This window comes from Danio rerio, chromosome 1, assembly GCF_049306965.1.
Source record: "Danio rerio strain Tuebingen ecotype United States chromosome 1, GRCz12tu, whole genome shotgun sequence".
Lineage (NCBI taxonomy): Eukaryota > Metazoa > Chordata > Actinopteri > Cypriniformes > Danionidae > Danio > Danio rerio.
Window position 1 is genome coordinate 15,059,997 of NC_133176.1, and position 27,977 is coordinate 15,087,973.

General features: G+C 36.3%; 1 protein-coding gene across 5 annotated transcripts in view; it reads right to left on the reverse strand.

Annotated features, from left to right (window-relative positions):
- The window catches only part of LOC137489979 (uncharacterized), a 656,302-nt gene that overhangs the window by 388,933 nt on the left and 239,392 nt on the right, over positions 1–27,977 (reverse strand). For 2 of the 5 annotated variants that reach the window (XR_012405535.1, XM_073949400.1), the window contains one exon: positions 5,838–6,048. The exons of the other annotated variants lie outside the window; for them this stretch is intronic. The gene's annotated coding sequence lies outside the window, so the exon portion shown is untranslated. Of the gene's footprint in view, positions 1–5,837; positions 6,049–27,977 lie in introns of those variants that run through there. 5 annotated transcript variants of the gene reach the window in all.

Here is a 27,977-nt window from a genome sequence, read left to right on the forward strand (position 1 = left end):
ATGAACCACTTTGAAGAGATTTTGTCTGCAACAGGTTTGAATGTACAGACACCTTTATGATCCATGATCATAGAGATAACCAGATGATCAATAAATCTTGGCTTGAGCAGCAGAGGAAAAGAAAACAAGAAAGTTTTTGTTAAAAAGTTTGAAAAAACCTGTGGCATAAGTTTGTTAAAGCCAATAAAAAGGCCATGGGAAAAGTGGAGACCCAGGTACACAATTACAGAAATATGTTTATTCACCAGTCATATGTTTTACACTGATGTATAAAGTATAATTTTTAATTTAAAACAACGCAGCAAGTATAAAAGCCTCTTCTGTTTTGTGACGTGCACGTGCAGTCAGTGGAGGTGTGTGATTTGGTGCCAGGTGAAAGTATTCACAAATTTGGATTTATTTGCATTATTATCCATTATTATACAATGCATGTATTTGCATAGTTACACTTATATTTTTCTATTTTAAATATATTATATAAAAAATTATATAAAAAGTTCTCAAAATTACACTCGAAATTAAAAAATAATTATGTGCGTTTAATTGGTGTCCAACAGTGTGTGGCTAGTTTGTAACACCCTGTAACAACTAATCCCACTGTGTCGGGTTTCCTCAAAACTAACTAACAGTCACTGTGTGGGTGTTTTACGTCTTTCAAAATGGTTCCATCGTTTAGCCTACACAGCAAAATCCTCAGAGCAAAATGTACTCAGTTCACAGAGTATTTGGTCCCTCTTTAAATAAGAGCAAACAGGTTGGTAATAAGTAAAGCTGCTGTTTGTGGAGTTGCTTAATGATCCTCTGCTGAGATTTTGAGAGATTCAATGTATTAGATTTCAGCTGATTTCATCTAAGGCTGTGACTGAAGTTAGTTGTAGTTTTGTTTCTCTTTTGTGTTTCTGTTTATTAACAGCAAGTGTTGATTATCATCATTGTCTCATTAACTTGAGTAACTTTAACTCAATTTAGAGAGGGACCAAATACTATCCAAACTGAGTAAAATTTACTTGGTAATATGTTGCTGTGTAGAAATCTGTAATCACAATATATTACTTTCCCTGATTTGTTTTTATTTTTTTTTATATATTTTTTTTTAATTGAGTATAACAAAAATACTCTTAGGGCTGCAAAAATTATTTCTCCTGTGTTTCTCATCTAAATTTCACAGAACTTTTTCAATAATTGGCAGAAAGACATCTGTTGACACTGTGGTGAAAACCCCAGAAGCATGCTATGGTTAACCCTAAGCAAATACCTTAAAATTTACATTTTACCCCATGTTACTTTGTGCTCTGTACTCCCGTAAGTACATTAAAGCAGGGTTGGAACTAAACTGTGCAGAGCTGCAGCACTCCAGGAACTGGCTTTGACACCTGTGATTTACACAATTCAACCGCATGTTCTATGACTTTCTTCTATAAAACAAAAGTACTTTTGGTTTATACTGAAAATAAATGGGAACAAAATTGTATTTTTTTTTACTGTTCAAAATTTAGCTACATTGTTAAAAAAAAAAGCCTTTATATAGGTGAACAAAATATTCTATAAGCAAAATGCACATTGTAATTAAAATACACACAAAACATCAATCTAAATGAGCAGAACTGATTCAAACTCAACATAAACTGGTATCAAATTGTAAAGCTGAAGAAATCTGGAAATTTGTATCATAAGCCCAATTGCTCATTTCACTACACGACACAACAAAATACAACACAACAAAATGTAGTGCTACTTAGGGCTCCAACACAAGTGCAGACTTGCACCGCATGAAGACAGCATTCTACAAATATCAAACATGTATTTAAAAGGTCCCATTTACTGCATTCATTAAGTTAAATTGTTTTAATTGATATCTACATTGTAGGTATGTGGTTTAGGTAAATTCAAAAATCCTCAGAAATGTTTTTATATGCTCATTTATTATTCCACATGTTACCTCTAGCATCACAAGGTCCTTATTCACCATATTTGGAATGATCATGAATAATAATGAGCTCTGCTCTGACATAGTTCTCTCTCTCCCACATGCACACAAACACAGCATAATGTACCCTAAATATACAAATTAGTCATATTTCATTTGTCAAAAAAATATTTGAACACATGTAAACATAATATTTTAGTTGAAATTAAAATATATTAAAAAAAAAGTTTAATTTAAGCTTTGATACACTTAAAAATAAGGGACACAATTATAATTGGTGTTATCTCAAAATGCAGCCTGGGGCATGCATAAAAATGATTCCATGTGCGACAGTTTTGGCTGATGATCCCTTAATGATGCTGCTTCCCATCAGGTCTGGATAAAGTAGAATGTGACCTAAAGTAGCAAAATGTAAATTTAGTAACGAAACAGTCCGTTTTGTTTTCTGATTGACCTGCATTTCACTAGTGTTTAACATTCGCATAATTTATATAAGAACGAGGAAACAATGGTGTCCTGAGGCTCACTGTATAGCCATTTCCATAAACCAATCTCTCATTATTTGACTATGATTATGTTTACATGGACATCAGTGATCAAATTGTTTGCCTTAATCTGAGTAAGACAATAATATGATTATGGTGTTTACATGAGCAGCTTTTCGAATGTTCTTTCATTATTCCGTTTTACATGTTACAGCACATAATTCGATTAGCATCATTGCATTACAACACAATCCACATTTCCTAAAAATCTGCATGTGTGTCTTAATCCGATTTCGGTTTAGTTTAGAAGACTCTTAATTAGATTACTGCTTAAAATGTATTCAAATCAGATTATTGGTCTCCATGTAAACGTACTCTATGACTAGGTATACCCAGATTCTTTTTTAAATGGCACCTTTAAAAAGACAACATAAAATACTTTGTTATTACTGGCTGTCTGCTAATTCAGTAAGTTTAAAACTGCCGGATATTTATTTGCACCCAATGCTGTCACCACGGTCACGTCTCACTCCAAACTATTTATTTATATGGCACAAAATAAAGAAACAAATTCATGCAAACACATAAAACAAAGTTAATGTTGAGTGAATGACTTAAACCTTCTCTTTGCTCTGTCATTTCGTGTCTCTCTCTCTTTATTTTTCTCCTACAGGCGTCCTCCTGTCTTTCAACACTTTGATCTGTGTGCCAGTAACACAGGCAAAACTTCAAATAGCTTCAGTTCTGTCAGGTGGGCCTCTCTCCATTTCTCTCTCTCTCTCTCTCTCTTTCTCTCTCTCTCCCTCTCTCTCTCCCTCTCTCCTCCTCTCCAGCTGACACTTTCCAGTTGCTTGTGATTTTTGACAGCTGAACATGTCCAAAGCCCTCTATCAGACAAGTAAAGTGAAGGTTATGCAATATAAAGCTTCAAGGCAGGTTAAACTCCTCCAAAACGTTTGGTTTGCCAGGCTGTGCTATACAGACAAAGATGCTGACCCTTCACTTTTCTTCAAACAGAAGGTGTTTTTCATTTTATTGAGATCTGCCTCCCTTCAGGCTCTCTTAAAAAAGTCTATATCATAATGTCATGTTCATGGGGGTTGTGAGGGCACCATTGATTTCTAGTTTTAAAGCGGTTAAAAAGCCTGGCGAGATCACTATTTATGAAATTAGAAATCTATTCACATTAAGCTACATAAACAAAGAGAAAAAAGGGAGAAAAAAAAAGCTTTGTTCCAATCTTGAGTCATCTACCCAGTAGAGGAAAATGTCCATCTGTGATCATTTTATGCTTTTATAAAAATATCCAAGCTGATATTTTCAAATATGCCCCTCATTGAGCAAAAAACAATGCCAACAAGTACACATATACACTGTAAAAACGGAAAAGTTCAGGTAACTCAAACCATTTGAGAAACTGATTGCAACAAACTATTTATGTTTAAAAACTAATCCGTATGAGCATTGTGAACCTAATCCCATTGAGTAAACGAAGCAATTTGAGCACAATAAAACACAATAAATGAAGAGAACTATAAACAGGGTGTCCCCGCAGGGTCTTAAAAACTATTAAAAGTTGATGAATCAATGTAGAGAAATGTAAAGCCCTTAAAACCTTTAAAAAGTATTAAATGCTATTTTGCAAGTTATTAAATTTTATATGATTTTTGATTATGCAATGCATGGTTGTATGATAAAGTTTGCCTGAATTAAATCTGCGAATATCAGGATGATGTGTGGGTTATGAAATAAATGAAATCCTACTAGATTTGACATCATTCTGTTTTGTTTACTGCAGTAACCAAGGCAGCACCATCATATCTGCAATTCTATATGCACTCGCCCGTGTGTCCATTGGAAAAGTGGTTATAAGGTCTTAATGTGTATAGAAAGTGTTTTTAAAAAGGTCTTAAAAAGGTATTAAATTGCACCCTCTGATTCCTGTTTATACTCTGATTAAGGGACATTAGTGGGGATGAGACAAATGTATGCATTGAAAAAAGTTTAATAAACCCACTCACCAATCTTCAAATAAAGATGAACAAGCGACGACTTTGTCAGCGATGACTGACCAAGACTGAGCCAGAGTTACGGGGAAGCCCAGTGGAGCTGGTAAGGTGACGGGCCAAGGAGGATACAAGGGAAGAATAAGCCAAGCTGGACCCAAAGGGTTTAAGGACAGAGTCTTCAGCTCAAAGGAAGACAAAGGGGCAATCAGACATGGAGGTGCTAGAGACAGGAAGTCTCACAGCATGACATCCATAAAATGACATGGGCTGAGTGTGAACTGGGGGACGGGGGCTTTCAGAACTAGCGGTGACTGGACTGGAAAACTGGAGATGAACTGGGAAAGTGAGAATTTATTGAATGCTGCTCAGGTCCAGAGATGAGAGGTTGACTGACACAGACAAAGAGCAGGTTGATATCAACAGGAGCACTGTAAAATCAGAGCTAGATGGAACCAATGGAGGCACTGGAGCGTATGACCTGAACGGAACCAGCAGGTGCACTGGAGAGTATGAGCTGGACAGAACCAGCAGAGGCACTGGAGAGTCTGAGCTGGAAAGAACCAGGGACACTGGACAGAACCAATGGGAGCACTAGAGGTTCAGAGCTAGACAGAATTAGTGTGGGCACTAGAGAATAAGATCTGGGGGGAATTAGCTGATGCAGCGGGGAGTCTGAGCTGGACTAAACCTGACACTGGAAAGTCAGAGTTGGACACAACCAATGAAAGAGCAGGAAAGTCAGAGTTGGACGAAACCAGCAGGTACGTAAGAAGCAAATAAATCCAATTAACAGTAAAAAATCTTAATGAAACACCTATGATTACCTCACCAAATAGCTAATTTAATTACAATGTGCTCCTGTTTTCCTCTAAGTCCAAAGACATGCGATATACAGGTAGGTAAATTGAATTAACTTAATTGGCTGTATGAGTGTGTGTGAATGAGAGAGTGTATGGGGTGTTTCCCAGTGCTGGGTAGTGGCAGGAAGGCCATCCAATGCATACAACATACGCCAGAGCAACTGGCAGTTTATTCTGCTGTGGTGACCCCTGATAAATAAAGGACTAAGTCAAAGGTAAGTGAGTGAGTGATATAGAAGTAACTCACAACCAAGTGATATAGAAGCAACACACAACCAAGAATTACCATGCTTCCAGAATACCAGTGTGTAAGTGTAAATCTCATATGAAAAGTTAAAAAGTGAGTGAGTTTAAAAAGTGTTGTTGTACTCATATCTGTATTATTGTTTTAAGTGTTGCTCTACTGGCTTCCCTGTATAAATTATGTTTTAGTTTCATTCACTTGTACTGTTCTCTTAACCCTGGATTGGATTTTTGTGTGTGTTTTTTTTTTTTCTTCCAAAAGGCACTTAGATTTTCCACTGTGCTTTGATTTCTAGTTTGCCATGGTACATACCCTGTTCTCCCAGTAGTAGTTGTCGCTTCATGTTGCTGCCCATCTGCATAATGTCTCACTCTGCTCCTGCTGCCAGAAATGTCCAACTTTCATTAAAACGAATGATGCTTTGTCATTCTGTCATTGCAAATGCCCTTTTTTAAAAGCAGGACCAGCTCAATGGAACCCAAAGCTCTGGGTTATAAACATCACAGGGTCCTTCATTGAGAAACTGCAAAAAAAAAATATATATATAAATACAGCAGTTCAATTAGGGAGGAAAAACTACCTAAAATACATAAAAATCTTTAGGCAATCATTACATAGTAGAATAATCTAACTTGTGTGTTGGTGAAAGAAAACATCCCACATGAAGATGCCGATATAAAATGTTATGTTATCAATGTTACTTACACTGATAACAAAATATTCAAAATCATCAGAATAAATATTTTATAATAAAACTCAAGCAAAGATACAGTTTTTGAAACATGTATTCAGAGGATACATAATTACCATCATCTACCACTTACCATCTACCCATCCTCAAAATCAAATACAGCCTGCAAGATACAACCCTAGATAAAGTATATGTGCAAGGCTGCTTCTGAGGTTACATACACAGTAGTGATGGGAATTCAGATCTTTAACGCTAACCGGATATTTGTGGCAATCTTTCCATGCTAGGACTAAACATACCAGAAATATGTAGTCAGCAATCATAATTTCAGTGAGTTAAACCATCACCATGATCTGAAAGTTTCTTACAATTACGTTTTGCAACCCAACTGAAGCATGATTAACTTATTTAAATTCCATTATGACTTTGATATGAAGTAAACTTACGTTTCGCCAGATCCTCTCATTTAAGCCCGTTTACCCACGCTGCAGTTGTTTAAAACTCAGTATATATTGGTTTATTTTGCGCCAGAATGGGTATTAGACATGTTAAAAAGTAAGTTGTTTGTAAATAATGTTTTTTTTTAAATGATTCAGTTCGATTCGGTGAACTAGTTCAACCTGTTCACTTAGAAGATCTGGTTAAAAAGAAAGATTTGCTCGCGATCGCAATAACGAACAGAATTAATAAATAATATAGGGCACAAATGTCTTAAATTAATAGCTTCAAGTGTCTGCTCAGGTTGTATTTAATGCTGTAAAACCACTAATTGGGTACTAAATACTAAAACCAGCTAATTGAGTAATCAACTAATTGGTTTTGTGCAATTTTTGTTTTGTGAAATGACTTGGATTTGCATGCCAATTTCCCCAAATTAAATGCACAGGTTACACGTGTGACAAAATATAATTCAAAGTTTAAATATATATATATATATATATATATATATATATATATATATATATATATATATATATATATATATATATATATATATATATATATATATATATATAAAGGTGCAAACTGTAATTTCATGACAATTTTTTTTTTACACAGCCCATCTAAACAGTCACATAATACAGTGCTGCTTATTTCCCGGTGGCCCCTCTGAAAAAATGATGTCGGTGTCAAAGCCATTACATTTGGTGCATATAATAAATATCTGAGGCAGAGAAGCAGTTAGAAGATCTCACCTTGGGCAGCATAAACACTAATCTACATATTATCAAATGGCAAGATTGCCCATATGTGGCAGCATACTTACTGGCCATAAGTATGCGGTACAAGTAACACCTAATCAGCTGTGCACATTATAAGAATCTATCTGGAATGAATTTAACAAGATCGCCCCTCGCTTTCTGCCTCCCGCTCTGACAGGACTCAATTCCATTTCATATGCTTTCATTTATATGTCATTTTGTTGCACATGTTTCAGAAAACCCTCATCTGCTTTTCAGAGCGTGAATGAAATACAGCGACCACTCGAAACTTTGAGACAAGAGCCGCAAGGCGATTCAAGCAATTTGGGTACTGAAGTGTCTTTATAGAGATGCAGAAAGAGAGAAAGAATAAAATGATGAAACTAGAGAAAGAGAATGGAAAGAAAGAGGTTTACACTGGTGAGGCGAGAATATAGAGTTCAGCGTATCAAGTAAATGTTAGAAAAAGACAATATAGATATAGAGAAAGAGAGAGTAAGAAAGACAGAATGAGAGAATAATAATTGAAAGGAGAGAAGAAGTGGAGAGGTTAAATGAGAGCGTGATAGACAGATAAAATTAAGTGGGGAGGATGGAGAGAGACAGTGATGGAGGGAGCGAGAGAATGGGTAAATCAGTATGCATGGGCATTCTTCACATGAAGCACAGCGACTGACAGGGGACCAGCACAAAGTCTGATTGCTAAAGAACCCTGCTGACGCGTCTCAAACAGACACAAACACGCATGCAAAAAAACACACACATTCACGTATACCTTTCCCCAGGCATCTCCTAGGGCGATCTGTAACAAACTCTTTGCTTCCAAGTCAGGAAACAAACACACACGCACGTCCACAGAACAGCTACAGCAGTGTTGTGTCACCCTGAAACATGTGGAGAAAGAGAAAACTTATTCGCACCCTCGCTGCGACGTCGCCTCTGATGCATCCCGCAATAATGGGGCTCAGAGGGCAAAGAGGACTTAGGAAAACCAAAGACGGACAGTGTTCAATGAAGACACCCGACAAGGACACATGCTGTGAACCATTGCTCGTTTGTTTGTCATGGCATGTGGGTATGTGTGCCTAGCTATCTGAATTCCCCTATTTGGCTAAGATTCAGTATTTAAGAAATGGCTGCAGTGTTTGAGTCAAACCGGTTTCGAAACTCTGAACTGGATTGGCAGGAAAGAAAAATAACATTTAAAAAAGTATGTTGGCACTTCAGTGGTAAGCACCGTCTACTCACAACAAGAAGCTCACTGGTTCAAGTCCCGACTGTGCCAGTTGGCATTACTGTGTGGAGTTTGCATATTCTTCCCATGTTCATGCGAGTTTCCTTCAGGTGCCCTGGTTTCCCCCATAGTCTAAAAACATGCAGTACAGGTGAATTTAAAAACTAAATTGTCCATTATGTATAATTCATAGGAATTTATTTTAATTGCTTTTATGTCTGACTTTTTTACTTTTATTAAATATATGTAATGCTTAGGTGATATATATTAACCAAACTTCTTTTCAGAGTGTGATACGGTTTGCACATTAATAAAGCATTTTGATTTAGCTTACTGGAAAGGCGCATCAACATCTAAAAATACCTTTAACTTCACACTTAGCTTTCCTGTTAAAGCAAAGACGTGCTGAACCTGAACACAAAATATTTGCAATTAAGAACTATTATGCTTTTAATGTTGTGCCGAGAATTTGTAGAAAGGAGGAAGTATGTTTGGGTGTGACCGCCAGAAGACTGCTAAATGACTGACAAGTGCCGAATTTAAACATGAACAAAACTCCCCCTTTTAATATCAGATGTGTATAAATACTGGAGTCAGGGAAATGTAGAGTGGTTGCAACCCTCCTAAACGTAATTCTTGTATTGCATTGGTGTAATGTGTTACAGAGCTCTATTTATCAAATTATTCTTTTGTATCTAATAAATCACTAATATTTTTTGCAGTGAAGAAAATACTCTCCTGACCTTTTTTTGTTGAACATGCATGAAATTGGCCAGATTTTCCAACAATCAGTGTGTGTGTGAATAAGAGTTTATGGGTGTTTCCCAGTACTGGGTTGCGACTGGAAGGGCATCCACTGTGTAAAACATATGCTGAAATATTTGGTGGTTCATTCTGCTGTGGCGACCTCTGAATAGAGACTGGGCCAAAGGAAAATGAATGAGTGAAAAAAATTGTCACAGTAATTTTCTTTCTGTTTATCCTTCCAGGTCAATATTTTGTAGCAGACTGAATGTTAAAAAATACAGAATTCTGAGCATATGCAGTTGCACAACACAGGCATTTCATTCATTCGTTTTCTTTTCATCTTAGTCCCTTTATTAATCCGGGGTCACCACAGCAGAATGAATCGTCAACTTATCCAGCATTTGTTTTACGCAGCAGATGCCCTTCCAGCCGCAACCCATCTCTGGGAAACATCCATACACACTCATTCCCACTCATACACTACAGACAATTTAGCCTACCCAATTCATCTGTACCACATGACTTTGGACAATGTGGGAAACCGAAGCACCCGGAGGAAACCCTCGCGAACGCAGGAAGAACATGCAAACTCCACACAGAAACGCCAATTGACCCAGCTGAGCCTCGAACCAGTGACCTTCTTACACACAGGCATTTTATTTAGTTCAAATAAAATAATGTAAACTAAATTTATTTTTATAAATAAAGACTTTGGGCTCTATTTTAATGATATGTGCAAAGTCTAAAGTGCATTACGCAAATGCATTAAGGGCATGTCCAGATCCACTTTTGCAATTTTAAGGACGGAAAAATATGGTTTTTGCCAGGGTGCATGGTCTAATAGTTTTAAATTCCAACCAAAAGTGATCTCTAAGCCTACTCATTTCAGGATTTGAAATTGAAATGTAGACAGTTTTTACATTTCACTTTTGAATGGTGATATCTAGAGTGGGTAGAGGAGAACTGTCATGTATCAGTCACTGGAATTGAATAGGAACGTACTGTACCTCTTCAATATCCCATGACACAGTGAGACTGACACATGTAGACGGCATCTCAACCAGCGCACTCACAGCTTCACAAGACTATAACCAACCCTTCACAAGGAGAAAGATATTAACCTCTAATGCAGAAGAGTTATTCAAGCTCAGTACCTGCTACTGTCACCTCATGACTGAAGCCATGCACATTTGCCACCGTAATGAGAGGACAAATTGGAAATATGGCTCACTGCCCCCCATTGAACAATAAAACCTTGCATGCAGCTCATCTCATTAAACAAGGGAGTTATGGCTCAGGATACCATCACTAGATTAATTAACGAAAGGTATGGAGGAAAAGGGCAGATGGATGAGGGAGCAAGAGAGAGAAGAACTCGAGCGAATGTGGCAAGTGTAACTCATTTTGCTTGAAATAATATGAGTTCAATTTAATTTCCTCGTCGCAAGGACAGTAACAGCAAACGGAAATTGAGAGTTCAGTCGGCCTTAGCTTTAAAGATCACATCAGGTCTGAACAAACCAATAGACCAAAGCTACAAGGCTGCAAATAAACGTCACTCCTGAAACCCAGTGGTAATGTCCTCATTAAATGCATGAGCAAAAAAAAGTTTTACATCGTCTCAACTCCCTATTCACAACCAGGCCTCTGAACGCTCATGGAAATGTTCACATCTAACTAAATAAAGCTCATTTTAATATGAACACCTCACAAAACCAGTCGAGTGGATATTGAGGCAGTTACGATCGTTGACAAATTATCAAACAATCTAATCGTGACACTTCTCCTCCCGCGCGGTTAATTGGCCATTAGGCGGGAAACGTGTGCACCTGTAAAAGAATCTGTTAGCGGACGCTGAAATTAAACAGCTCGAGGCGCAGTTTATGAGTTACAGTAGTCTTTACCGAAACATCGGCTTTAATGATGTCTGTTATGACCGTATCAGAGGACCTATTTAGTATTTAGACAGCAGAAAGACCTCAATTATAAAAAGGCAAGTTGATGGACGTTTATAATTGAGGCTGTGTGAAATTATATAGCGAATGTGCACATTTGTGACTAAAAATGTGCATATGAAACAGCTCAGAGCTTAAAAAAAAAAAAAATCACCTTCACTGTCATACATAAATCTATCTGTTTGAAGTCTCTCAGGCAGGTAACACAAAGACAGTATCGACTTCGTAAAAAGTTAAAAGGCACATATATTATGTGACAGTGACCTTGAAATATGATTAGGTCGAGCCTGGATGTTTAAACTCCATCCACAAACACAGTATCCACTTCTCTACTTCATGCAAAACTGCACCCAATGAGTAGGATAACCAAATGTGCGGTATTCATGAAACAGTAGGCGAACAATACCCGAATGGCCTACAACATCTGCTAAAGACTTTGAAATGCACAGCCTGGCAATGAGGCTACGTGAGCAGAAGCAGGTTTTTCTGATAGACAAGTGGAAGGAGCCATGGAAGTCACGTATACAGTCTGTTGGCTGAATTTCTGATGCTTAAAACACATACAATGGGAAACACTTCACTTCAGACGTGTGTTGCTTTCTTTAGCAGTCCACTTGTAAACACAGCCATTGTGATGTCAAACCCTTTTTTGAAAGAAAAAAGGCACTGTGTTTACAATAGTAACTATGAGCTAAATACGTGAAGTTTATTTATAAACTAATTTTGAGAGAAGCATGTGCTTGTGATTGATCATGACTAGTCCCACATTAGCTAATCTGTGTTTAGCCATTAACAAGTTGTGGGAGTTTATCGAGATCTAATCGTATCAAGATCTTATCCCAGATTAATAAAGGGACTAAGCCAAAAAAAACAACGAATTAATGAATTAATGAAAATAATAGATAAGTTTGAACTCTTGAAACACTTTATAACTTTAAGTATAAGATAACTGAACAGGCTCTTAACAACTGCACCCAATGTTAGCAAATTAATAATTTATACATTAAATATGTATAACTAAGTATTATGCCCATTTTAAAGCACACACGTTTGACAAATGATAAAGCAAAATGTGTTTGGTTGCTTTGCATTTCAGTCATACAAATTTAGCTAATGAAACGGTTGTTGCTAGATCAGATAAGGTTGCTGCCATAAGTTAATGAGAATTATTTATATTGTTTATTAAATTTCCCATTTGGTGTATTTTTTATGATTACAACTACCACAACCTTAAACCAAACCATCACAGTAATGTAAAAACATTGTTGTACGGACTAATATGCATGTTATTTATTAAATTACACAATAAATTGTATTTATTAATGATTACCCCCCCCCAACCCTAAATCCAACTGTCACAGTAATGTAAAATTATAAATTGTTGCAAAAATGATGCTATATTGATGTGTGTATCCACTATCTATACTTTACCCAATAAAAGCTGCAAAGGAGGGCAATCAGACTAAACATAAGAAACTAAGAAATCTGCTACTCATAGTTTAACTGAAAATAATATTTCACACATGTTGATATAGTACATCATGTCAAGCAACACAGTGGTCACATTACAATGGCAGAATGGCAGATGGCCTTCCCATTCCCTTAATCAATACTGATATGCCTGCAGGTTTTTTCATGCCACTTGTTCATTTAGTAAAATAAAAAAATATTAAAATATTTACTCACTTTTCTCTTGCCTGCACAAACACAGGCTAGTTTATAGATATATCAGGGCCATAATCAGCATATTGAACAGCATATGTTTTGAGTTCCTACAGTAAGCTATTTATGTAGTATTTAACTTTTTTTATTAATGGTCTCTCTAATAAATCTCCGTACAGTATAATGTGGATCCTTTAAAAATTAGACAGAGAGCTTATATTTACATTTAAGAGGCTTGGTGTAGTTTGTTGGTGGCGTTCTTATGAGTGACATGAAGATGTGTTCTCATTTTGCGGGTCGAAGTTCATATTCACTTTCAGTTTACATACACGATATATGTCCAAATGAAAGTTATGAAAATACTTACTTTCCCAAAGTTATGAAGTTCGCTGTAAATCCCTAAACTCTGAATTATCTGACAGCAAACATTTTAGCTTTCATAAACGCACGCGGTTGTAATGCCCGCCCCTAAACTTGACCCAGAGTCATGCGAAATGTGATTAGTGAAATGACATGTCAATCAAAAGCGTGTTTCTGTGTTTTTATTATAATAAACATACAAGCAATGTTTTCAGAGGGGTATTGCACAAAAGTGGAATCAAGAAAGCCAGGATAAAAAAGCGCCTATCTCGCCCCATCAATCTGGAAACTCCCATTCGGCTAATTTTAATTCAGAGAATTAACAGAATTGTCTTAAATGTGACTAGTGAACTTTCATGCTACTAATGAATGTATCGTGAAGATAATATCAAACACTCAACTTTACTCAATATTGTAGATCTATTGTATCTGTTTAGTTTAGTTTATCAAGTTTTTTTTAATTATTATCTCTTTCATTGAGAATTTTTTCTTTTTAATCTATTATATGATGTTTCGTCATAAAAATATATCATAATTATAGATGTAAAATATAAATTTGTTGACATTTTCTTGTTTGTAATTTGTATTTTTTTACAATATCTCATTTGAATTTAAATTTACTATATTTCTAAAGATGCTATAGAAGGTGAACAAAGTCTTATTTTAATTAAAATAACTGTTAAATAAAAGGGTTTTGTTTAATTGCACCAAAATTATTGCCTATGTTCGCTGAGAAGTAGATAAATATACTCATTTTCAAAAGGGGCTGTACTCATTTATGCTCAGAAATAAAGGTACGGAAGCTGTCACAGGAGTGGTACCTTTTCAAAAGATATAAGTTTGTACCTAAAAGGTTCATATTAATACCTCAAGGGTACATATTAGTACCTAAAAAGTACAAAAGTGTACCTCCTAAAAATGTTGTTACTATACTTTTGAGAACCCTTTAAGTACAAACATGTACCTTTTGAAAAGGTACAACACCAGTGACGGAATGTACTGTAGGTCTATGTATTTTTCTATCTAATCTTTCATCTATAATTTATCTCTTGTCTATATCTCCTCATATTGCTGATGAAATTTAGCATACTTGTTTTTAAATCTAATAGTTGGAAAATATATGTAAATGGCAAGAGAATGGAATGACTGTAAAACACATTAATTTCTAGTAGCATTGACAACAAAACTAACATATAGATCACTGGGATTGATCTTAGACAGGTTGTTACAAAAGACAAATCAAAGAATAAATCTACAGAGTAACTTCATTCCGCTTAATTTAGCTTGCTTTCATGCAACTGAGTCAAGGCTTAACTCAGCCTCAAAACCCCAGCCGAATCCCTTATCTTAATTTTGTGCAATACCCCTCAGGTGTACCATTAACTACATATATCAAATAATTGGTAGATTTAAATGAATTAAAACATCCGTGTTTATTTTCTTTGGTTGAAATTTTTGTAGTTTCACGTCCTTATTTGCATATTTAATGAGATTAAATTCCTAAAACAAGCACAGCATGCCACAAGCACAATCTGTTTTTATCGACTGCCTGTCCATCTGTAAAAACATTGTGTACATTCTGGTTGTTTCCTGAAATATATTACACATGTTCTGGAAAAAAATAAAAAAATAAATCCAGCACAGACATAAATAGAAAGAAAAAAACATAGCAGTGTTTGCAATCTCTGTCTGACACTGATGCTGAAAATAAACGCAAGGTGTGAACGTTTCTGTGAAATGGTGTATATAAATATTTATTTGCTTAATTTTATAAACAATCCTGTTTCTGAAGTTACATGGATAATTTTTTAAAGACCAACTCTCAGAAAATAAAAACGTCAATAATATCTACTTGCTTACTTTTAATTAGGCCAGAGGAAACCATTTAATGCATTTCTAAAGCCAAAACAGTAGCTTAATTTGGAAATAAATAGAGGAGCGAGCAGCTAGGCAGTCAATGTGAGGGACTAAAAGCAACATTGCAATGGCATCTCGACGGAATTTAAAATATTCCTTGTGAAAATGTGTGATTCTGTTCCCTTTACTGATTTGACTGCTCTCAACATGTTATTAAGCACTGACACGGCAAGTAATGCATTAACTGCTCAGAGCATAGTTTGTTGATTATCCAATTCGAACTGAAAAAAGACAATAATCACCTGTGTCATTAAACTTCATTGTCAGCTCATCACAAATTGCTTGTCAAGGTCTGTCTTTGCTCTTAAATAAGCATTAAAATCCACTCATGCTTAAAGAGCGGTCAATTGTAAACTCAACACTCCATTAGCAGCTTTGAATTACTTTTAAAACACTACGTGCCGTTGATTTGTGTCTTAACAGAGCGAATGAAGATGATCAACATTGTAAATGCGCTTATAATTACACATTTCTCAACACATGCTTTAGATGATCATTTATGTCCAGCACTTAAAGCCATAATGACTGTCATCGTGTTTAAGCAAGACCTTTGGAGAAAAATAGTTTGCACTACGAATACCCTCATTTGTCCAAATGTAGTGCCGCAGGAAAACAAACAGAACAATGAACAGTAAACAAAACACGGCTCCTTGCAATTACCCATGAGCATGTGGAAAGCAAATTAGTACAATCGCAGGAGTTTGTTCACATCTTATCACATCGGTATACATTCTGTTGCTGTTTCTTAAAAGCAAATTATAATAGGTTATATAATAAAGTGAATATAATTACTGTGGCAATGACAAGACATCTCAAGAAATGGCTAGATTAAATTCAGAGCTCAACCGAAACATTAGTTATATTATTTAAAATATGTACACTCAGCGGCCACTTTATTAGGAACACCTGTCTGTTAATGCAAACGTCTAACCAGCCAATCAGAGGGCAGCAACTCAATGCATTTAGGCATGTAAATATGGTCAAGGGGATCTGCTGCAGTTCTAACTGAGCATCAGAAATGGGGAAGAAAGGTGATTTAAGTGATTTTGAACGTGGCATGGTTGTTGGTGCCAGACAAGCTGGTCTGAGTATTTCATAAACTGCCGATCTACTGAGATTTTCACGCACAATCATCTTTAAGGTTTACAGAGAATGGTCCGAAAAAGAGAAAACATCCAGTGAGCAGCAGTTCTGTGGGTGCAAATGCCTGGTTCAAGCTGATAGACAGCAACAGTAACTGAACAGTTACAACCGAGGTATGCAGAAGAGCATCTCTGAATGCACAACATGTCCAACCTTAAGGCAGATGGGCTACAGCAGCAGAAGATCACACCAGATGCCACTCCTATCAGCTAAGAACAGGAAACTGAGGGTACTATTCGCAAAGGCGTTCCAAAATTGGATAATAAAGATTGGAAAAATGTTGTCTGGTCTGATGAGTCTTGATGTCTGCTGCAACATTCGGATGGTAGGGTCAAAATTCAGTGTCAACAAAATGAAAGCATGGATCCACCCTGTCTTATATCAAGGGTTCAGGCTGCTGGTGGTGGTTTAATGGTGTAGGGGATATTTTCTTGGCACACTTTGGGCCCATTAGTACCAACTGAGTATTGTGTCAATGCCACAACCTACCTTGTTGCTGACCATCCCTTTATGACCACAGTGTACCTATCTTCTGATGGCTACTTTCAGCAGGATAACTTTCTATGTCATAAGCGCCAATCATAACAGACTGCTTTCTTGAACATGAAAATAAGTTGACTGTACTCAAATGGCCTCCACAGTCACCAGATCTCTCAATTCAATAGAGCACCTTTGGAATTTGGTGGAATGGGAGATTTGCATCATGGATGTGCAGCTGACAAATCAGCAGCAACTGCGAGATGCTATCATGTCAACATGAACCAAAATCTCTGAGAAAAATTTCCAGCACCTTGTTGAATCAGTGCCACGAAGGATTAAGGCAGTTCTTAAGGCAAAAAGGGAAAGGGTACTAGTAAGGTGTGCCTAATAATGTGGCCGGTGAGTGTATGTTTTATTGCTAATTGACACAATAGTACTTTATTATTATTATATAAAATATATTATATTATATTATATTATATTATATTATATTATATTATATTATATTATATTATATTATATTAACAAATTTGCATAAGCTACAGTTTCCTTGTGACCCTAAAGAAGACAAGCAGTGAATAAATGGACGGAGGATGGATTATTAGCATTGTTATTAGGAAAATAATTGCATGCATCCACTTTTTCAGCAGCCTTGTTATCAGACATGTTTTTCCCAGTGGACGTTTTAAAATGTCATCATTTAAGAAATAGAAGCCATGAAATAAGTCAACCATATACAAGGTGAAAGTAATTGAATTAAACAGAGAAGGGGCATATTTGAAAATCAGACAATAAGACAAAGGTGTAAAAAGTGTATTTAATGGTTTTAATAAGACAAGTAATAAAGCATAGGCAGAATTATAGGACTAGATTTAACAATTTTGCTGTGATTTGCTAGTTGTGTTTCTCAGATATTTTTGAAGGAACATGGGTTATTTTTAAGTTCTTTGAAATAATGTTAGCTAAATTGGTTCATTTTGCCGTGGCGATCCCTGATACATCAAGGAATAAGCCAAAGGGCAGTGAGATAATGTTAGCTGATAACTTCAGCAGAAGCATTTACCATCAATTACAACCTCTATTATCACTGACCAACAACTATAACTTTAAATATAGGCAATATACAGTAAGCCAAGGTGGCGCAGTGGGTAGAGCTGTTGCCTAACAGCATGATCACTGGTTCGAGCCTCGGCTGTGTCACTTGGCATTTCCGTGTGGAGTTTGTTTGTTCTCCCTGTGTTCGTGTGGGTTTCCTTCGAGTGCCCCGGTTTGCCCTACAATCCAAAGACATACACTACGGACAATTCAGCTTTCCCAATTCACCTATAGTGCATGTATGTGAATGAGTGTGTATGGGTGTTGGGTTGCAGCTGGAAGGGCATCCGCTGCATAAAACATGCTGAATAAGTTGGCGGTTCATTCCGATGTGCGGATAAATAAAGAGACTAAGCTGAAAATTAAAAGGAATGAATGAACTGTAAGCCATTGGTTTCCTCATCAGTGCTCTGGTTTCCCCCACAAGTCCAAAGACATGCGGTACAGGTAAATTGGGTAGGCTAAATTGTCTGTAGTGTATGAGTGTGTATGGATGTTTCCCAGAGATGGGTTGCAGCTGGAAGGGTATCTGCTGCGTAAAACATGTGCTGGAAAGGTAGCTGTTCATTCCACTGTGGTGACCTCAGATTAATAAAGGGATTGAGCCGAAAAGAAAATGAATGAATAGCTACATTAAAAAACAACATGCTATTTTTTTTCCATTAGATTGCGACCCCTGGGGTCATTATGTTAGATTAAAGACACAGCAATAGGGTCAGATGCAACAGTTTGATTTCATAGTACCAGGTTAAACTTTGACACCTTTTTGGCACTCACATATCACAGGCCATAACTGAACATGAAGGATGATCTCTGAGTGGCGTTCTTCAAAATTAAACGAAGAATAACTTGGAACTATTGGTGTGGATGCACCATTGCATGCAAGGTTTGTATATTTATAACCATTTCAGAGGATATTGGGGGTCGCGAGTCACTGGCATTGTTATTTTAGGGGTCGCAGGCTGATATGTTTGGGAACCCCTGCTATTGTTTAAACTCAATTTCCTTGTATAGAGCAAATGAATGGTATTTTTGTTTTGTAACTACAGTAGCTCATTATTGTATTAACACTTTATTTTTAACACTCCCCCATTGGTTAAAAAACAAAAAGTCACACACTCATCCAGTGTTCATTCAGAATAGACTATTTCTTTTTAACAAACCAAAGGCAACATTTTACCGCCACAGTATTTACACTTCTCAGTGAAAACCCAACAAACGTCTTACTCACAGTACATGTGAGAGCGAAAAGCGTAGTTTAATATTGAAAAAATTCACCTTTAAAGTCAAGCAAGATATCCTGAGCATCTAAGTGATATTCAGAGCGCCTTAAGAAGTTTAACCTTCCGAATCGTGACCTCGCCAGATGAAATTTAACATTTTTTGAATGTGAAATCCCTCTATTCCATACTGTCTGATGGCTGTTTGATATTAGCGCTATCTGAGGTTGATGAAAAGGCACTTCCAGAAAAGTCGGATCATCTCCTCTTCTCCTACACAAGGTTGAGATGTCTGCACAGTGTGATGAAACCTCAGAACTTCACAGAAACTCTGACTTCACAACTTTCAAAGAAGAGATGAGCAAACTCCTCCGCCTATCTGCATTTCAACCACACACTGTGTCATATCTCCACCTCTCTCTTTCTCTCTCCCACTCTCTATTTCCATCATTCTCTCCCTCTCTCTCTTTCAGTCACAAAGAGGAATGTCACTTTGTGTCTGCTTTTCTTTGTCTCATCCTTCCAGAATGATGATTTAAACACCGACGCTGGCTTTCTGAAAGATTTTCCTCCACCTGTTTATATTCTATTGATGCCCAAATTAAATTTAATGGTCAGAACACACCACCCAGCCATTCTGTTTGTTTTGCTGCTTTTTCTCATTTGTGATGGGAAAATGGCAGATTAATATGTTTGATTTGAAAGGAAAGTGATGGATGGGAGCTGGAAAAAAAGAAAAAAGAATGATAAACTGGGTGGAGAATTCATCCCGGGTTTATCCGGCTCCTACCGGGATTCATCTGCCCTCCATAAGCATCAAGTCAATCGCTCAATTACTCTGCCGTTCAGGGTGCACACACATACACAGATATCTAGGATTATATTTTCGAGACCCAAACTGGATGCCTCATTTTATTCTACATCACTGTGAAGTTTGTCCATAGGACTTATCAATGTCAGAGGTTTCCACACACACACACACACACCCCATGAGGGAAAATCTCTTCGGTGAAAGACTGCCAAAGCAGTAGCGTGCCGGTTGGAAGCTGCAGCAAGCCGCCAGGCCTGAATTCTTTCATATTTATCTCATGTCAACCTGAACGGCATGTGTGTGTGCATGCGTTTGAGTATGTGTGTGCGTGTCTTCCCTCCCATACCAAGGTGAAGGCTGGTAAATGAAAGACTGCAGGTGTCACACCAAAGAGAGGTTTCCTGGATGTGTACAGGAGGATACACAGGGGTGCAGTTTTTACCTGTCTCTTTTTCCCATCAGAGCTGCTGTGCTTCTACTGAAGAAATTAATTAACGGGAAAGTGTTACCAAGCATCTCAGATGTGCACGCACACACGCATATGGGTACAGCTGCATGCATACAGATTCAGGTGCATGATGCTATACATAAAAATTCAATTTCAAAGCAGTGTCATTGTCAAGTCACAGCACGAATATGCAAAAGTGTTCTTATAGTTAACAAGTACACCAACATGATCAACAGTATAAACAAGTTTGCTGCGTGACAGTATCATTCATTTATTAATTGATTTTTTCTGCGGCTTAGTCCTTTATTTATCAGGGGTCACCACAGCGGAATGAACCGCCAACTATTTCAGCATATGTTTTACGCAGTGGATGTTCATTGTAGTTCATACTCCGCAGTTCATACGGTCATGGAAAACATGGAAAAGCCATGGAATTTTGACATGGCATTTTCCAGGCCTTAAAAGTCATTTAGATTGAATCAAGAAGGTGAAAATTCCAGAAAGATCTCACAAAATTAGCTAGTAAATACAATAACCACAACAAATTATTGAAAATCTGTTAAACAAACATGATTTTATTTAGATAAGTTATTACAATTGTGTTTACCGAATCAGCTAAATATTTGCAAAGATCTTCAGTTTCTGTCCTCTTTCACTTTTAATATACTGAAAGAATGCATGATTTTGGTTGAAAATTCTCCTTTTTTAATATATGTTATGTGGGTTTATCTAACAAGGGGTGAATAAATAATGACAACATTACCATTTTGGATGATCAACCTCTTAAAATCCCAGTAGTATATTAAATCTCACTAGCTAAAGTGAGGAGATTTTTTTTTTCCCCAGAGTGCCAGATTCCTGTCACCATTACTACAAATATCCACCGCAAGAAAGAACACAGTCCTGACATTACAATAAATGGGGGTGGGTGGGGGGGGGGGGTGTCATCCATTGCTTTTTGTGCGATCTTGCTTGGGAGGTAATTATAGAGCACAAGTTATTTGCATAAGAAATGGATTTGTTAAGGCTGATTTGGCTAAGAAGAGACAGGAAAGGATACAGGCTGGTGATCTTTCCAATCGTATCAAATTAACTGTGGCCTTTCTTCACTTTGGAATGGAACACTTACTCTAAACTACAAACTATTAAAGTTTTGATTTACAACTCCCCGCTCAAACTTCCACAAATAATTGCTTTCTAAAATTGCCATCTAAGATCTTGATGTTATTGTGAAGCATGTTGTTGTGCCAGTGTTGCTCTGGGCAACAGCCTGATGACATAAGCAGGTGATCAGCAACATAGTGTAAATTTCAACACCTGTTCCCAAATGCAGCCAATCAAAGGTGAGAAAAATTGATTGTTGGCCCTTTCAGCACTACTGTATTTCTGACTTTGACAAAGAATACATACAATATACAGTACAATATACATTTTAACCAGAATGTCCAAGATTTCCAAAAGCTAGATATTTCAGCTGCACAAAATCTATACACTCACTTTATTAGGTACACGTTACTAGTATTGGGGTTGGACCACCTTTTGCCTTCAGAATTGCCTTATTTATGGTGGTATAGATTTAAAAAGGTATTGGAAGTATTCCTCAGAAATTTTGGTCCATATTGACATGATAGCATCACGCAGTTGTTGCAGATTTGTTGGCTGCACATCCATAATGCGAATCTCCCATTTCACCACATCCCAAAAATGCTCTATTGGATTGAGCTCTGGTGACTGTGGAGGCCATTTGAGTCCAGTGAACTCATTGTTAACTTCAAGAAATCAGTCTGAGACAATTTGTGCTTCATGACATGGGGCGTTATATTTCTGGAAGTAGCCATCAGAATAGGTATACTGTGGTCAAAAGGGATGGACATGGTCAGTAACAATACTCAGACAGGCTGTAGGCCCACAGTGTGCCAACTAAAAACTATTCTGGCCATTCTCCTCTGACATCAACAAGGCATTTGCGCCCACACAACTGCCGCTCACTAGTTATTTTCTTTTTTTCATTCTTTGTAAACCCTAGAGACGGTTGCGCTGAAAATCCGAGTAGATCAGCAGTTTCTAAAATACTCAGACCAGCCTGTCTAGCACCGACAACCATGCCACATTCAAAGTCACTTAAAATTACCTTCCTTCCCCAATCTGATACTTAGTTTGAACTGTAGCAGATTATCTTGACCATGTCTACATGCCTAAACTGAAAAGAAATTATTTAAAGAGGATTCCTTGGATTCACTCATTTTTTTTTTACATTAAGTGGTTATAAACAATTTATTTGGGCTGTCTTTTAACAAACAAATTAAGTTTAAAATTTGAAAATTTAATTTGTTTATTTAAATTTAACCCATATAAATTGTTTGCTGCAATTTTGTAGACATCTTTTTTTTCCTGTGTCAATGCATTGAGTTGCTGCCAAGTGATTAACTGGTTAGAAATTTGCGTTGACTAGCAGTTTGACAGGTGTACCTAATAAAGTGGCCTGTGAGTGTACACTGCACTGTAAAAAAAAAAATACTTAAAAAGGGAATAAACCCATTGCCTTATAAGTAACAAGTTGATTTTACATTAAAAAAATGTAAAGTATTTCCGTTTCAACTAAGAATTATTAAGCTCACTTAACTTTTTTTTTCTTTTATATTATACGCATAGTTCATTTACTTAATCATTTTAAGGCAGTGTGTAATCAAATAATCAAGTCAACTAATCTTTTTTTTTACAGTGTGTGCTGTTTGATAATGCAATCTAATAGGGGTAAAATTGATTGCACTTAATTATGATCCAATATGTGAACGTTACCACTATGACGTCTATCAGATGTTGGATTTTGATTGCCATAACTGATAAATAAATGGCAGTGTTTGACATCAATATGATTTTGATTTAATATGGCCACTCGACAGTGGATTTTGATCACTTTCCACCACAACCTAAAATCAACCCAATATCAACATCATTTGATGTTATTGGACAACAAAATAATGTTGCCCTTAGACGCTGTCAAGAAATTGAATTTTGACCACCTGATGTCACAACCTAAATCTAACCTAATATTAACATCTTACAACATAGTGTGCCTGCTGGGTACATTGTAAAAAATCCCAATTTCACAAAAAATAGCTGTAATTTTGTACAATATATGTTAATTTAAATTATTTGCATTTCTCTGTAAAATGACCAATATCCTTTGCAAATAAACAAACTGACTGCAATTTTATAGATTATATTATTAATGAGAATTTAGAATAATTTGTTTATTTTACAAAAATAAATGCCCAACGATGTTTATTTAAATTACATATCAGTGCACTGTATAAAAAATTACAGTAATAAATTGTATCTAAACAAGTAGCTCAATATATCAAATGTCCAGAACTAAAATAATTACAATACTTTCCTTTCATTTTACAGTATAACCTATTTGTTAGTATGTCTGCTGTAAGTGTGAGTTATGGCACTGAAAAATTAGAAGAAAAATGATCAGAGATTGTCGTCAAATAATTGTTTGGCTCACACCTGAGGTTCCACAGAATGAAGCACTGCTATGAAAACAAATTGAAAATCTGACACACTCTAAACACAGAGACTGAGAATCAGCCTATGAATCTCAACAATGGTGAGCATTTCTGGCAGCAGTTCATGCTAGAGGTCATAGATGAGTTTGGCACAATGCTCCCTGCATGCACTTATCACTTTATTGAAAGTGTTTGATCATGATAATTTAGTGAAATTTGTTAAATGAGGTTGTTTCATGTTGAACTTTTGATAATGTCAGTTTATTGATGATGCTGGATTGTTAAAATTTAGGACAAGTCTATACAATAACAATGTTTCTTGGTAGAACTGTTAGTGTGTAGTTTTATTGAAAAGGGTTTGATCATAATAATAATATAGGAAAAAATCTGTAAATAACAGTTTAAAACCACAAAATGTATATAAAAAATATATCACTAAAAGCTTACTGTCAAAAAAAAAAAAAAATCACAAATTTACAGTAAATTATTTTAAATAAAAAGTAAAATAACTTCTATAAAAAGAAGAATAGCTTCTATAAAAAGAAAATTCCAGTAAAATTAAAATGTTTGCACTTTACATATATTTTACAGTAATGTGATTTTGTTTTGTTTGTTTGTTTGCTTTTTTTTTTTTTTTTTGCTTTTTTGCTTTTTGGCATTCATTCATTAATTAATTTATTTTTTTGGGCTTAGTCCCTTTATTAATCTGGGGTCGCCACAGGGGAACTTAACCGCCAACTTATCCAGCATTTGTTTTCATCACACTTTGTTTTGATGGTTTCTTTGTTGAATTTAAGTTACATTGCGTCTACATGCCAACTCATTCTGTTAAGATTATAAGTAGACTGTTAGGTTGGGGTTAGGCTTAATGTAAGTTGACATGTACTTGCAAAGTTTCTTAGTAAGTTAAATGTCTGTTGAAGGAGCAGTATCAACAGATCTTAAGCAGAGAGTCTACTAATACTCAAATGGACCATCAAAATAAATTGTTACCTATGCTTTATGCAGCGGATGCCCTTCCAGCTGCAACACATCACTAGGAAACATGCATACACTAATTTACACACACACACACACACACACACACACACACACACACACACACACACACACACACACACACACACACACACACACACACACACACACACACACACAAACACACACAAACACACACACACACAATGAACAAGTTTAGCTTATCTAATTCACCTGTACCGCATGTCTTTGGGCTTGTGGGGGAAACCAGAGCACCCAGAGGAAACCCATGCAAAAACGGGGAGAACATGCCGAGGCACGAACCAGCGACCTTCTTGCTGTGAGGCGAATGTGCTACCCACAGCCCTGTTTTTTTTTTTTTTTTGTCATTTGAAAAAAAAAACATTATACATTACATATTTCATACAAATATTTATATATTAATACTATCCTATATACTGAATTCTAATATGAAACTGACAGATCAAACTCAAACATAAATAATACAATGCACACACACACACACACATACAATACAAATCCATACAATTTTTATTTTTTTTGTACATATCCTACCCTGTCAGTTTAAGGTTGATGTTTTGTTTTTGATTTTAATGAAAGGAAAATGAAAATAAAGTGTGGGATCTATATGATGTGGCGGCACGATTGGTTAGTGGTTACCACTGTCACCTCACAGCAAGAATTTCCATGTGGACTTTGCATGTTCTCGCCGTGTTCACTCTTTAAGTGAAAGAAGTGTAGTTAATTTAAAATTTACTAAAAGTTAATTCTGCTCATTTGGAAAGAGTTTTGAACTTAGTGTTGAAGGTAATAAGTTCATTTAATAGCTCATTACTTCAACATAAATGGAGTAAGTTCACACTATTCATATGTATTAGTTTCTTTACTCAAATAGTTTGTTGCAACCAGTTTCCTCAAACAGTTTGAGTTCATTCATTCATTCATTAATTTTCTTGTCGGCTTAGTCCCTTTATTTATCCGGGGTCACCACAGTGGAATGGACCGCCAACTTATCCAGCAAGTTTTTATGCAGCGGATGCCCATCTCTGGGAAACATCCACACACACATTCACACACACACTCATACACTACGGACAATTTAGCCAACCTGTACAAGTTTAGCTTACCTAATTCACCTGTACTGCATGTCTTTGGACTGTGGGGGAAACCGGAGCACCCGGAGGAAACCTACGCGAAGGCAGGAAGAACATGCAAACTCCACACAGAAACGCCAGCTGAGCCGAGGTTCGAACTAGCGACCCAGCGATCTTCTTGCTGTGAGGCGACAGCACTACCTACGGCGCCACTGCCTCTTTCCCATGGGTAATAAAATGTAATTTCATTAGAAAAGCAAGAAAATAGGCTGCAATTTTATTCATCTTTCAACACATTTACGTATCATTGGAAGTGTCTTCATGGGGTTCCTTTGCTGTCATAGGTTGCAAAGATCTAAGAAATAAGTAAAATTTAAAAAATGTAAACCTCCATGGAACTACATTAGATGTGTGTTTCAACCAAACAAAATCATGCTAACAAATTATTATAAACATGCTAGTTTGTAATACCAATCATTTTAATCATTCCTGCATTTAATTATTCTTCAACCGGAAGCCATTGACATGACCAGAAAGCTTTACTTCTGTACTAAAAAATATATTTTTTTCCATCCATGAATAAATAAAATAAATTAATGTTAATCTTTCCAAGAAATATAAGCTATCAAATAGAACAACATGGAGACTTTGAGCTCTTTTAACCTTTAAGCCACTAAGCAACAACCAAGCAACAGCCTAAAAAAAACCCAAGCTGGCAACCACCCACAACACATTAGCATCGCATTTTCTTGATGAATATTCTATTACACTGAAATCCATCATCGTACAAATCTAAAATGGGTTGCAAATGCTGTTTTTACATATTGGAGGTTTTAGGTATCCCTAGATAAGAGACATAGGGAGATGACGAATGATCAAACGGGCCTAATGCATTTATTAATCGCCATTTAAAGACCCCCAACAACATATATATTAAAAAAATATGGTCAGTTGTAAAAAATAGTCCTTCTGCCACATGATGACAGGTCTTCACCCACCCACCCATTCCTGCTCTCTCTGAGATTTGTGATGTTACAGTTGGTCCGTCTGAACAGATAAGAATTAATGACTGTGCCTTCACAGAAACAGCTGAGTGCCTGTGTAAATGCTGTGAAGTGTGCGAGTGTGAGAGAGAGAAAGAGAGAGAGAGGGAGACTGTGGAGAATCAGGCTAAACCTGGGCCTAGAGACTTCCTAAGATTCAATTAACATTTTTATTAAGGGCTGTTCACACTTGGGGGCTAGCACATCTCCAGAACTGTGAGTGTGTGTTTGGGTACAGGCATTAAGAGAGTATGTGTGTTCTTTAAAGAGTAAGCTGTATTAATTAGAATTCTTGACTCTTATGGGAGGCTGCAAAGCGCCATATGTTTATCGGGACTGCGATTGGAGGAATATGAGTGTTTACCAGCGTGTTCGTGTGTTGAACGCCTCACCGAGACCGGCTTAAGGGCGATGCTGTTAATGAAAATGTCACGTTTCGCGAGACACTATCACCCGTGAGTTTGCTAATGAAATAACTGATGATCCTGACAAAATCTCGAAACAACACAGGGACGATGGGCTCGTCAAACTCATAGCTTTATTGAAATAAATAGTAATAGATTGATGTATAACAATCTGTAAAATAAAATTTGGAAATATTATTTTAAAATACTGTTTTTAGGAAAAGCAAAGCAGCTTAGAAGAAGTTATCAATATTGGTCTACAAATATTACCATGTGTGTGTGATAAATGCAGTATATATATATATATATATATATATATATATATATATATATATATATATATATATATATATATATATATATATGTATATATATATATATATATATATATATATGTATATATATATACTGCATTTATGTTGAAACATATAT